We start from the raw sequence: 8,587 nt of genomic DNA on the forward strand, positions 1-8,587 counted from the left end.
AGTCAGGAACAAAAAGGCTATTAAGCAGTGAACATACACTCGTCAAAGACTATAAAGACCTATCTATGACAAACACAACAACCTGCAAGAAGTATTCAATACCAATTCCATTTCTAGCAATATTAACAATATTAAAGGTTTCAGGGAATCTAGGGCCGTTTCTACAATATAAGAAGCCATTCAAATCAACCAACAACACATGTGAAATAAAAACATAATAAATGGCCTAAAACAAGAATAAGGCCGATTATCCAATTCATACAAAATTTCATCCAACCGAATTTTTACCCGCAACCCCACCTGCGGTGCGGGTTAAATTGCGGTGACCAATCACACAATTGATCGACATCGATTCGATCAAAGGGACTAAGGGCTCGATTTTGACAATCATCCAAACATTACAATTATCGCTATAAAATTCATTTTAAGCCTATTCATTGCAATTTCATATCATAACCTATCCTAACATGTGCAAACTACCAATATAAGAATAATTTTTCCAACCTCATTATATTTACTACTAACATTATTCATTTCAAAAGTTTACCCATATGTTACTTATACTAACTATAACATTAATGAACCTAAAACGACGAACAACGCATGAAAAATCGCGAAAACAAGCAACGGGCTGACCCGGGCCAACCCAGGGCTGCCGTGGGCCTCCGCACGGCCTGCTTGCCCGCTGGGCCGCCACCCCCACTTCTCCGTTTCTCCGTTTTTGTTCAATTTAACACCGTTTTAAGCATCAATTAATCATTCCCATTTCATTTTCATACTAATATGTGAACTTAAACATACAAAAGACATGAATTTAACCCATATTTTCATGTGATATAAACTACTCAAATAAAAATCACAAAATCATACAAGAAAACAAGGAATGTGACATTAATTCGTCGAGTAACTCGAAATATGTTACCTTACGCTAGCAAAAAGACAAGTAATAACTTGAGAAAGCTTCTAAAACCCAAAATTACTCTTCATCTTCAACCACATATGAGGCACCTAAAATAATTATGTGAAAGGACGATATTAACGAATTATCTTTATATAAAATATGAGACGGAAATTAATTATTTCAAATAAACCAATTCACGCCAAAGCAATCGTTAGGTTATCTATAACCAGTTAGCCAGCGGTCATACTTATATGCGCCCACTTCCCTATCCTGTCCCTTATGTTCGTTTGGCCTTCTCACATTTTCCTTCTTAGTAAATTCAATTCAAATCAGTACTCTAGAATATCATCTTGAATAATACCGAGTATATAACACGCAAAAACGCTAACAAGTGAGTGATGATAGTGACTATGGCTGCCTAATTTTCCCTCACTTAATTTTTGTCTCCTGAAACATTGGTCTAAGAGTAAATGTAGTGAATACTTCTTAAATCTAGAAATTTGTGTGCATGACAAACAAATTAAGGCCACTAGCCCACAACTACGGAGATACAACTATCATTAAGGAACATGAAACAATCTTTCAGCTATATTTGTCTAACACTAGGAATTTGAATGAATAATCACTGTCTAGCTGTCGTTCTTTCCATCTTTCTTTCCTTGAGTTTATATTGTAGCTGACCCAAAACAATCCTTACATGTCAGCATACCCCGTCTTAAATATACCACTTACTAGCTAGCATCCCAAATGATCCCTAGAGGTCAGTATACACCGTCTCAATCATCTCCACATATCAGTATACACCGTCTCAACTATACAACTGACTAATTAACATCCATAATCTTAGTCCTTCGTTTTATAATACGTACCAACTAGAAAACTAATTCCACTAAATAACTTGCAGAGCTTTAATTAACCATTCTTGTTCACATGGCATTACAGCCACTCGCTTTAGATTTCCAAACAACCATCATCCTTTATTCCAATATTTAATCAGACATCAAAACTATGCCATTAAACAAGCTACCTCCAACTTAATCGAACTCGACATCCCATCTCACAGAAAGACTAATTCACAAAGTACAAGATATATAAGTATATAACTAATAATATATGTAAGTAATAACAATAATAATAAATCTCAGCATGTAAATCGGTAGAAAAGACGGAAAATTTTGACCGTTGTCTAGTAACCTATCACCGTTACCTTTAACTCTCGAATTCCCGAGTAAAAACGTCCAAAGCACGAGCCTTTCTTCAGTCTTCAACTAAAAAGGAGGAAAAACGAGTTAATTAAGACAAGAAATCGAGTTGTCATTTAAGACGGCCTTTTTGAAAACTCAGTCAAAACTCAAACTTTATTACCTTAAAAGAACGAGGAAAGGACGAGGAAGCTAATGGTACAAAAATAATGGAATTTGGTTGAGAATGGAGGCGGGATCTGAGGTTTTAAGGTCGGAATGAAAATGGGGATTGTTCCATTGTTGTTTGCTTTGCTGCGTGAAAACAAAGAAGGGGAAAAGGAGGGGATGCGTGAGAAAATGGGGGAGCAGCTAGCTAGCTAGCTATTTATTATACGTACGTTTCTTCGTCGTTAAGAAACTTCGATAGTTATTAAAACCGTTTCGAGTTAAATTTAACCGGTTTAAGAAAGAGTCTCATAAATGAAACGGAATCAATAATAAATAAGTTTAAAGAATGAAAAATAAAATAAACTCAGATAGTTAACGGAAATAATAAGAAATCGGCTTGAAACGGAATTATTAGCGATTTTTACGAAACTAACGGATATTAATAAAAATTGCTAATTTAGTGAAATAAGCTCAAAATAGCTAATTGGACGGTTTTGTTCCCAAAATCCATCTCGGGTTCACTTAAAACAACTTTCATAAGGACTCGTAAAGAAACGGAAATTATTAAATAAATAAACTCGAACTAACTTCAATAAACTCGAACTAACTTTAAATAAACTTATTAATGATTATTAAAATTAACGTATCGAATTATGATGAAATTAATTAATTAGCTAAGTATATATATATAAATCGTTAAATGATGTAATTAAATTCAAAATAGCAATTAAAAGAATTTTATCCAACTTAATAAAATACGGGGTGTTACAATCACCCCATCTTTTAAAAAGTTTCGTCCTCGAAACTTGAAAGTATAAATGAAAAGTTATATAAATAAAACTAAAATTGGAATCGGTAACCAAAACATTTTAAAGGTTATTTATCGTAAGAATCAAAATTCTTTCAAAAGTTTCAAATAAAATTTTCCGACAGAACCAGATTCTCATCAGAGGAACGGAAGTGTTCTCGTTACGTATTCAAGAACATCACATTCCAAATCAAAGATAAGGTCAAAAGGCAAATCATTTGTATAAATCAAAAATCAAAATACCTTCAAAAACATTAATGAAGAGTTTTCAAAAATATAAGTCTCATTCATGGAACGGAATTGCTCTTGTCGTGCACACAAGAACGCTAACTTTCCAAGTCAGAGACAAATTTAAAACAAAAACTATTCGCCGACAAGCGTAGAACAAGTTATCAAACGTTTCCAATAACTAGTTCTAACATCCGATCAAAGTTAAAATCAAAATAAGAGAAAGGTAATCTACTCAAATTTTCTTTTGCAAAAAGTCTAGATAGAAATAAAGGTTTCACTTTTAAACCAAAATGGGGGTCAAATCCCTGAAAATGTAACATTAAACTTTGACAAAGAAGTCATAAATAGATCAAAGTTAACAGAAATTGGATAAAATTTAAAGAAATCTCGGGTTTAGCGATTAAAATCATGATAAAGAAGTCTATACTCAAGGAACAAATATGGAATTAAATCAAATTTTCATTTTCAAATCTTTAAAAATAGGTTAGGTTTGCAGAAGTGACATAAACTTTTAAAAATGAATCGAAACTGGTAGCTTGAAAGTTTAGAAGTTGTACAAAAAGGAAAGTAACTTAGATAGCATAAAAACAAAGTATGTTAAGAGAGCTCAAACTTAAGCCACAAGAGAGCTATAATGAATTTCATAGGGTAAAAATTGAAGTCAAAATTACAATGATGTCAAAGATAGAGTTTCACAAGATACGAGTGTCAAACTTAAAGGAGGAGCATGATGAAGCGAGGAAGAGAGGTACGGACGGTAACACTTATGGTCGAAGAAGAAGGGAATTAGACAAGAAGGGAACGCCAAGTACTTCAATCCCAAATAACATCACTCCCAAGGGTTTCCTCAAAACACTTATGTTACATCATCTTAAGCTATTCCATGAAACAAGGTACTTCACTATAAGTGTGATTTCACCACTTCAAATCCTCAAACATCTACTAACCACCTCCAAGAGGTCAAGGTCAAAGCTCCTAACAACGCTATACCCATATCCAACTAGTGTCAACTATGAGCTCCTAAAGATGGTAAACCATCAATCAAAAATCCAAGTTCAAAAGTTCTTTTATACAATCTAACATCCTAAAGGTATCTCTTTCCAAAATCACATCATAAACCTTACTCCATGTTTTACTCCTAAGGTAACAACGCTCAACCTACTAAGCTTTCAAATCCCAAACATAAACAACAAAGCCAAGTTCTATAACTTTAATCACATAGGCAACTCATTCCTAACACAAATAATCCACCAATCAATTATACTCACTTTGTCAAGGAACTAGGTATAAGAATCACTAAGTATGTCTCATCACCTTACCTAAGTCTTTATAACATCACGACTTCTCAAAGCCAGGGTTAAGGGTCAAACACAAACAATCTCCTCAAAAGTCGATTTTTCCAACCAAGGTCAACATTCCTCACAAGAAAGAGTACTATCTAATGGCGTTAAGGGAGGATAAGCAAAGAACAAAGGACAAGTTAGGAGTACAAGCGTAGCTTTTAAAGTAAAACAGAAGGGAGTTTAGAAGGAGGATAAGCACCAAGAGATTAAGAATAAGGCGAGATACAAAAAGAACGAGAAACATCTTCAAGGAAGTAGAAGCATTCTTCAAAGGTTGAACAAATCTTCAATCCTCAGCAATAAGCACTAAATCTTGATCTTCTTAAAATATAAGTGTCCTTTCAATGGAACGGAGATACTCTTGGCGATCACTCAAGAACATCAATATTCCAATTCAAAGACATAAAAATACATTTTTACACCAACAAATGATAAAACTAATTATCAGACGTCTCCAATAACAAGCTTTAACACTAATTGACGTTAAAACCAGTGAAAAACATTAAAATATTTTCAAAACCTTTAGTTCAAAAAAAAAAAAAATTTTTTTTTTTTTTATAATAAGGGTAATAACTCCATTAGCTATAGATAAGCTCACGGTCATTGATCCAAGAACGCAACAATTATTAAATGACAATCAACAAACAGGTTAGTACCTAACAAAGAGCAAACACAAAGAGACTACAACATAAGGTCCTAAGTCTACCCATCTTGCCCATCTCTCAAGTTTATTATTTCAAGGTCAAGTTATTTATATTGGGGTGCACAAACGTGCGTCGAGAGCAAATATGCTCTGATACCAACTGTTACACCCTCATTTTTAGCGTTAAATAAACACGTAAATTCTACAGAAAAACTGACAGGATATGTTTGTAATTGGTTCAACTAGATAAAACCTGTAATTTTTAAAACTTTTCTAAACCATTCACAAACATTTCCAAATGAAGAGTGCCGAAACCTGCAAATACTAACAAACTAATTTACATAACTTGGCTAAAGTCGCGAGAATAAAGTGATACAAACCAAAGTAAAAGAGGGAGACATATGTCCCTCCAAAATATAAATACAACCATATGTTTAAAGGTTTACTACAAAATATAACCAAACTAGGTCCAAGGTTCTTTTGCTCGCTAGCTCGTCCATGTACCCCATCTAAACATCATCAACCTGTCAATCGCATTTTATAAAAACACGAAAGCCACAATTCAGTGGGGAGTAACTTCGAGTCCTCCCAGCCACGAAATGTCATAATTAATATAAAATGTAAACATAAGAATATGAATATGAATCACACATAGCCTTAGCATATAGATGCTAGACAATCGTGCTTATCATGTGAACAACAATATAACAACACATAGTCCTAGCATGCGAATACTAGACCACTCATACTACACTATCATGTGAATCACATAACATCCAGGAAACCAAACTTTATCAATTGTAACCGGCTTGCATCTCACCTATTACAATTCATAAAATCACCATACAAGAAAGGGCAATATATCAAAGACAAGCATAAGTTCTTAGCACCGTCAATAGTCACTCTGTAACTCGAGTCTATACCACGAGGTAAGGAAGGTAATCGAATCGGTATCTTGGCTCAGAGGTTCTATCAAAACATGGCCAAGACACAACACAACCCTAGTCCTAAATCTGCGCAGACCTAGTGATGGGGAGCGTGTCGTTGGGGCTCTCAATCAAACACATTTATAATACTCAACAAACAACTAGTTAGCGGTAAGTCGAGGTCGATCCATGGGACGGTGTGCTTTGGGTTCTAAGTCTATCTATATCAATTTATGCTAGTGTCACAATTTGGTTGGGTTTGTAGTTGTGTCTAAACTAATGCATGCAATATAGTAAAACAAGCAATAAAAGGAAGGATGTAAACAAATGATTAAAAGTGCTAGGATATCATGGGGTCATAGGGGATTCATGGTGTTGATCATACAAACATGTTTACAAAGTTGCAAGCAATTGATGTTGTGGAGGAACCGAGTTGGGTTATGTCTTACGGTTCATAGGAAGAGTTGGGTCCCGGAGCCGAATCGATTAGATTGTACAACACCTACAAGTCGACTTACTTTCCTCCTATTCAACTTCTATGCATGGTCTAACAAGACTCGAGTTGGTTTATATCTTACAAGTCAAGTTGAGTAGATAAGAGATGGTTGTAAATGCAAGGATTCATAAGCTTAGCATTTCATCAAACACAACATGTGCATAAAGTTGACATCACAACAAGCAAGCAATTTAATCATGTGAACATATTAGATTAAGCATGAATCAATCCCATGTTTGTTTCCCCCAATTACCCACTAATCCTAGCTAAAGAAACTACTCACTCATTATCATGGGAAACATGTCATTAATGGTGTCAATCATCACAACAAGTATAAACATGATAATAGAATGAAGAAATGAAAAATAAAGATTAAAGAGTAAAGAGATTATACCAACTTAAGATGATCCAAATAATAAAGCAAGAATAATAGAAGAAACTTGATTGATTGATGGAAGGTTGTCAATCTCCCAATAATAACCCAATAATCTTCAATTACCCAATAATAAACGTGAATAATAAACTTGAACAATAATTAAGGAGAGATTAATGTGTAATTTGTGGAAAGATTGAAGAGTAATCTATTCTAATCTACTCCTAATCTAATCTAAGAGGAATTTCTAATCTAATAAAACTTGTATAATAAAACTTGATAATTTGATTATTACAAATGGGGTATTTATAGTGGAAATTAGGTGGATGCATTAGGGTTAACTAAGGGCTAAACTAGTAATTACACTTTTGAGATTTGAGCAGGGAGACTCCGGTATTTTTCGGAGGAAGGGAGTCTTTCACGGAGCTTGAAGAACACGAAAATCACTGGAAAGGAATCCGAGCGGATTAGCCTCGGGACGGGCGGATTGTAGCAGGGGAATCCGAGCGGATTGGGAGCAAGACGCTCGGATTATAGTGGGGAATCCGAGCGGATTCTGAGCAATCCGAGCGGATTGTAGGGCAATCCGAGCGTCTTCACGCGGGACGCGCGGATTCTGTCACTTCTTTGTTTGAGCTCGGATTGTAAAACGGACGTCATTTTCTCATCCGGACTCCTATTGGAGTGATTCAAAAGCCTAGATCGCTTGTTTTTTCGACGCCGTTCCATCTAGCATATTTTCAGAGCCAAAGGAGCAACTCTTGGTTCGGGTTTCGAGCGATTTCTTCATGCAATGCCTTCCTTGCTTTTCCTCCTTGCTTTAAACCTTATGACCCTTCTTCTTTATACTTTTATTCCTACATCATTGGTCATCATTCTTGCCTCCTCTTCATACTAGTCCATCTAATATCATCAATAAGCTTCCAAATATGCACGAAAAGACGGGAATTTCCGCCTTATTATCTCCTTTTCTACAAAACATATGAAATGCGATAGAAAAGCAAATAGGAAGGTTTTGACGGATAAAATGGCCATGAAATGCTATAATAGTATGCAAAATAGGCTCAATTAGGGGACTAAATGTGCGCTAATTATGGTCACATCAAATATCCCCAAACCGAACCTTTACTCGTCCCGAGTAAAGAGGTGACTAAAACTAGACCTTTATTTAAACTAACCTAATAACATAGCCGATATGAGACAATTAGCGGGTCTCACTCCGCCCCTTCAACTCACAACAAGACAACCATGAGGTAGGATGCCTTCTTGCAAGGCAAGGTGGGTCTTGCCAAAATGGCGACACATCCAATCATTAAAGCACACAAAATCAAGTAATGGATGCATCTACAAAAGAATAGCCACTTTCCTCATCTAAGTGGCGGAAATTATCTACAAGGGAAGCAATTCAAGGGTACACACTCCTTCATAGATGCAATTTCTTCAAACTACTAAGCCTAGAAGGATACCAATAAATCACCTCCAAGTTGTGTCAAGCTAGGGTACCTTTGTCCTCA

At 35.3% G+C, this 8,587-nt stretch overlaps 1 long non-coding RNA gene across 1 annotated transcript; it reads right to left on the bottom strand.

Moving 5' to 3' along the window:
* Positions 1 to 766: 766 nt before the first annotated feature.
* LOC141594460 (uncharacterized) lies at positions 767 to 2,416 on the bottom strand. The gene is made up of 3 exons (XR_012522218.1): positions 2,267 to 2,416; positions 2,109 to 2,169; positions 767 to 1,008 (listed from the first exon to the last, which is right to left on the bottom strand). It is a non-coding gene; the product is annotated as an uncharacterized LOC141594460 (long non-coding RNA).
* Positions 2,417 to 8,587: the final 6,171 nt, after the last annotated feature.

This window comes from Silene latifolia, chromosome 8, assembly GCF_048544455.1.
Source record: "Silene latifolia isolate original U9 population chromosome 8, ASM4854445v1, whole genome shotgun sequence".
Classification (NCBI taxonomy): Eukaryota; Viridiplantae; Streptophyta; class Magnoliopsida; order Caryophyllales; family Caryophyllaceae; genus Silene; species Silene latifolia.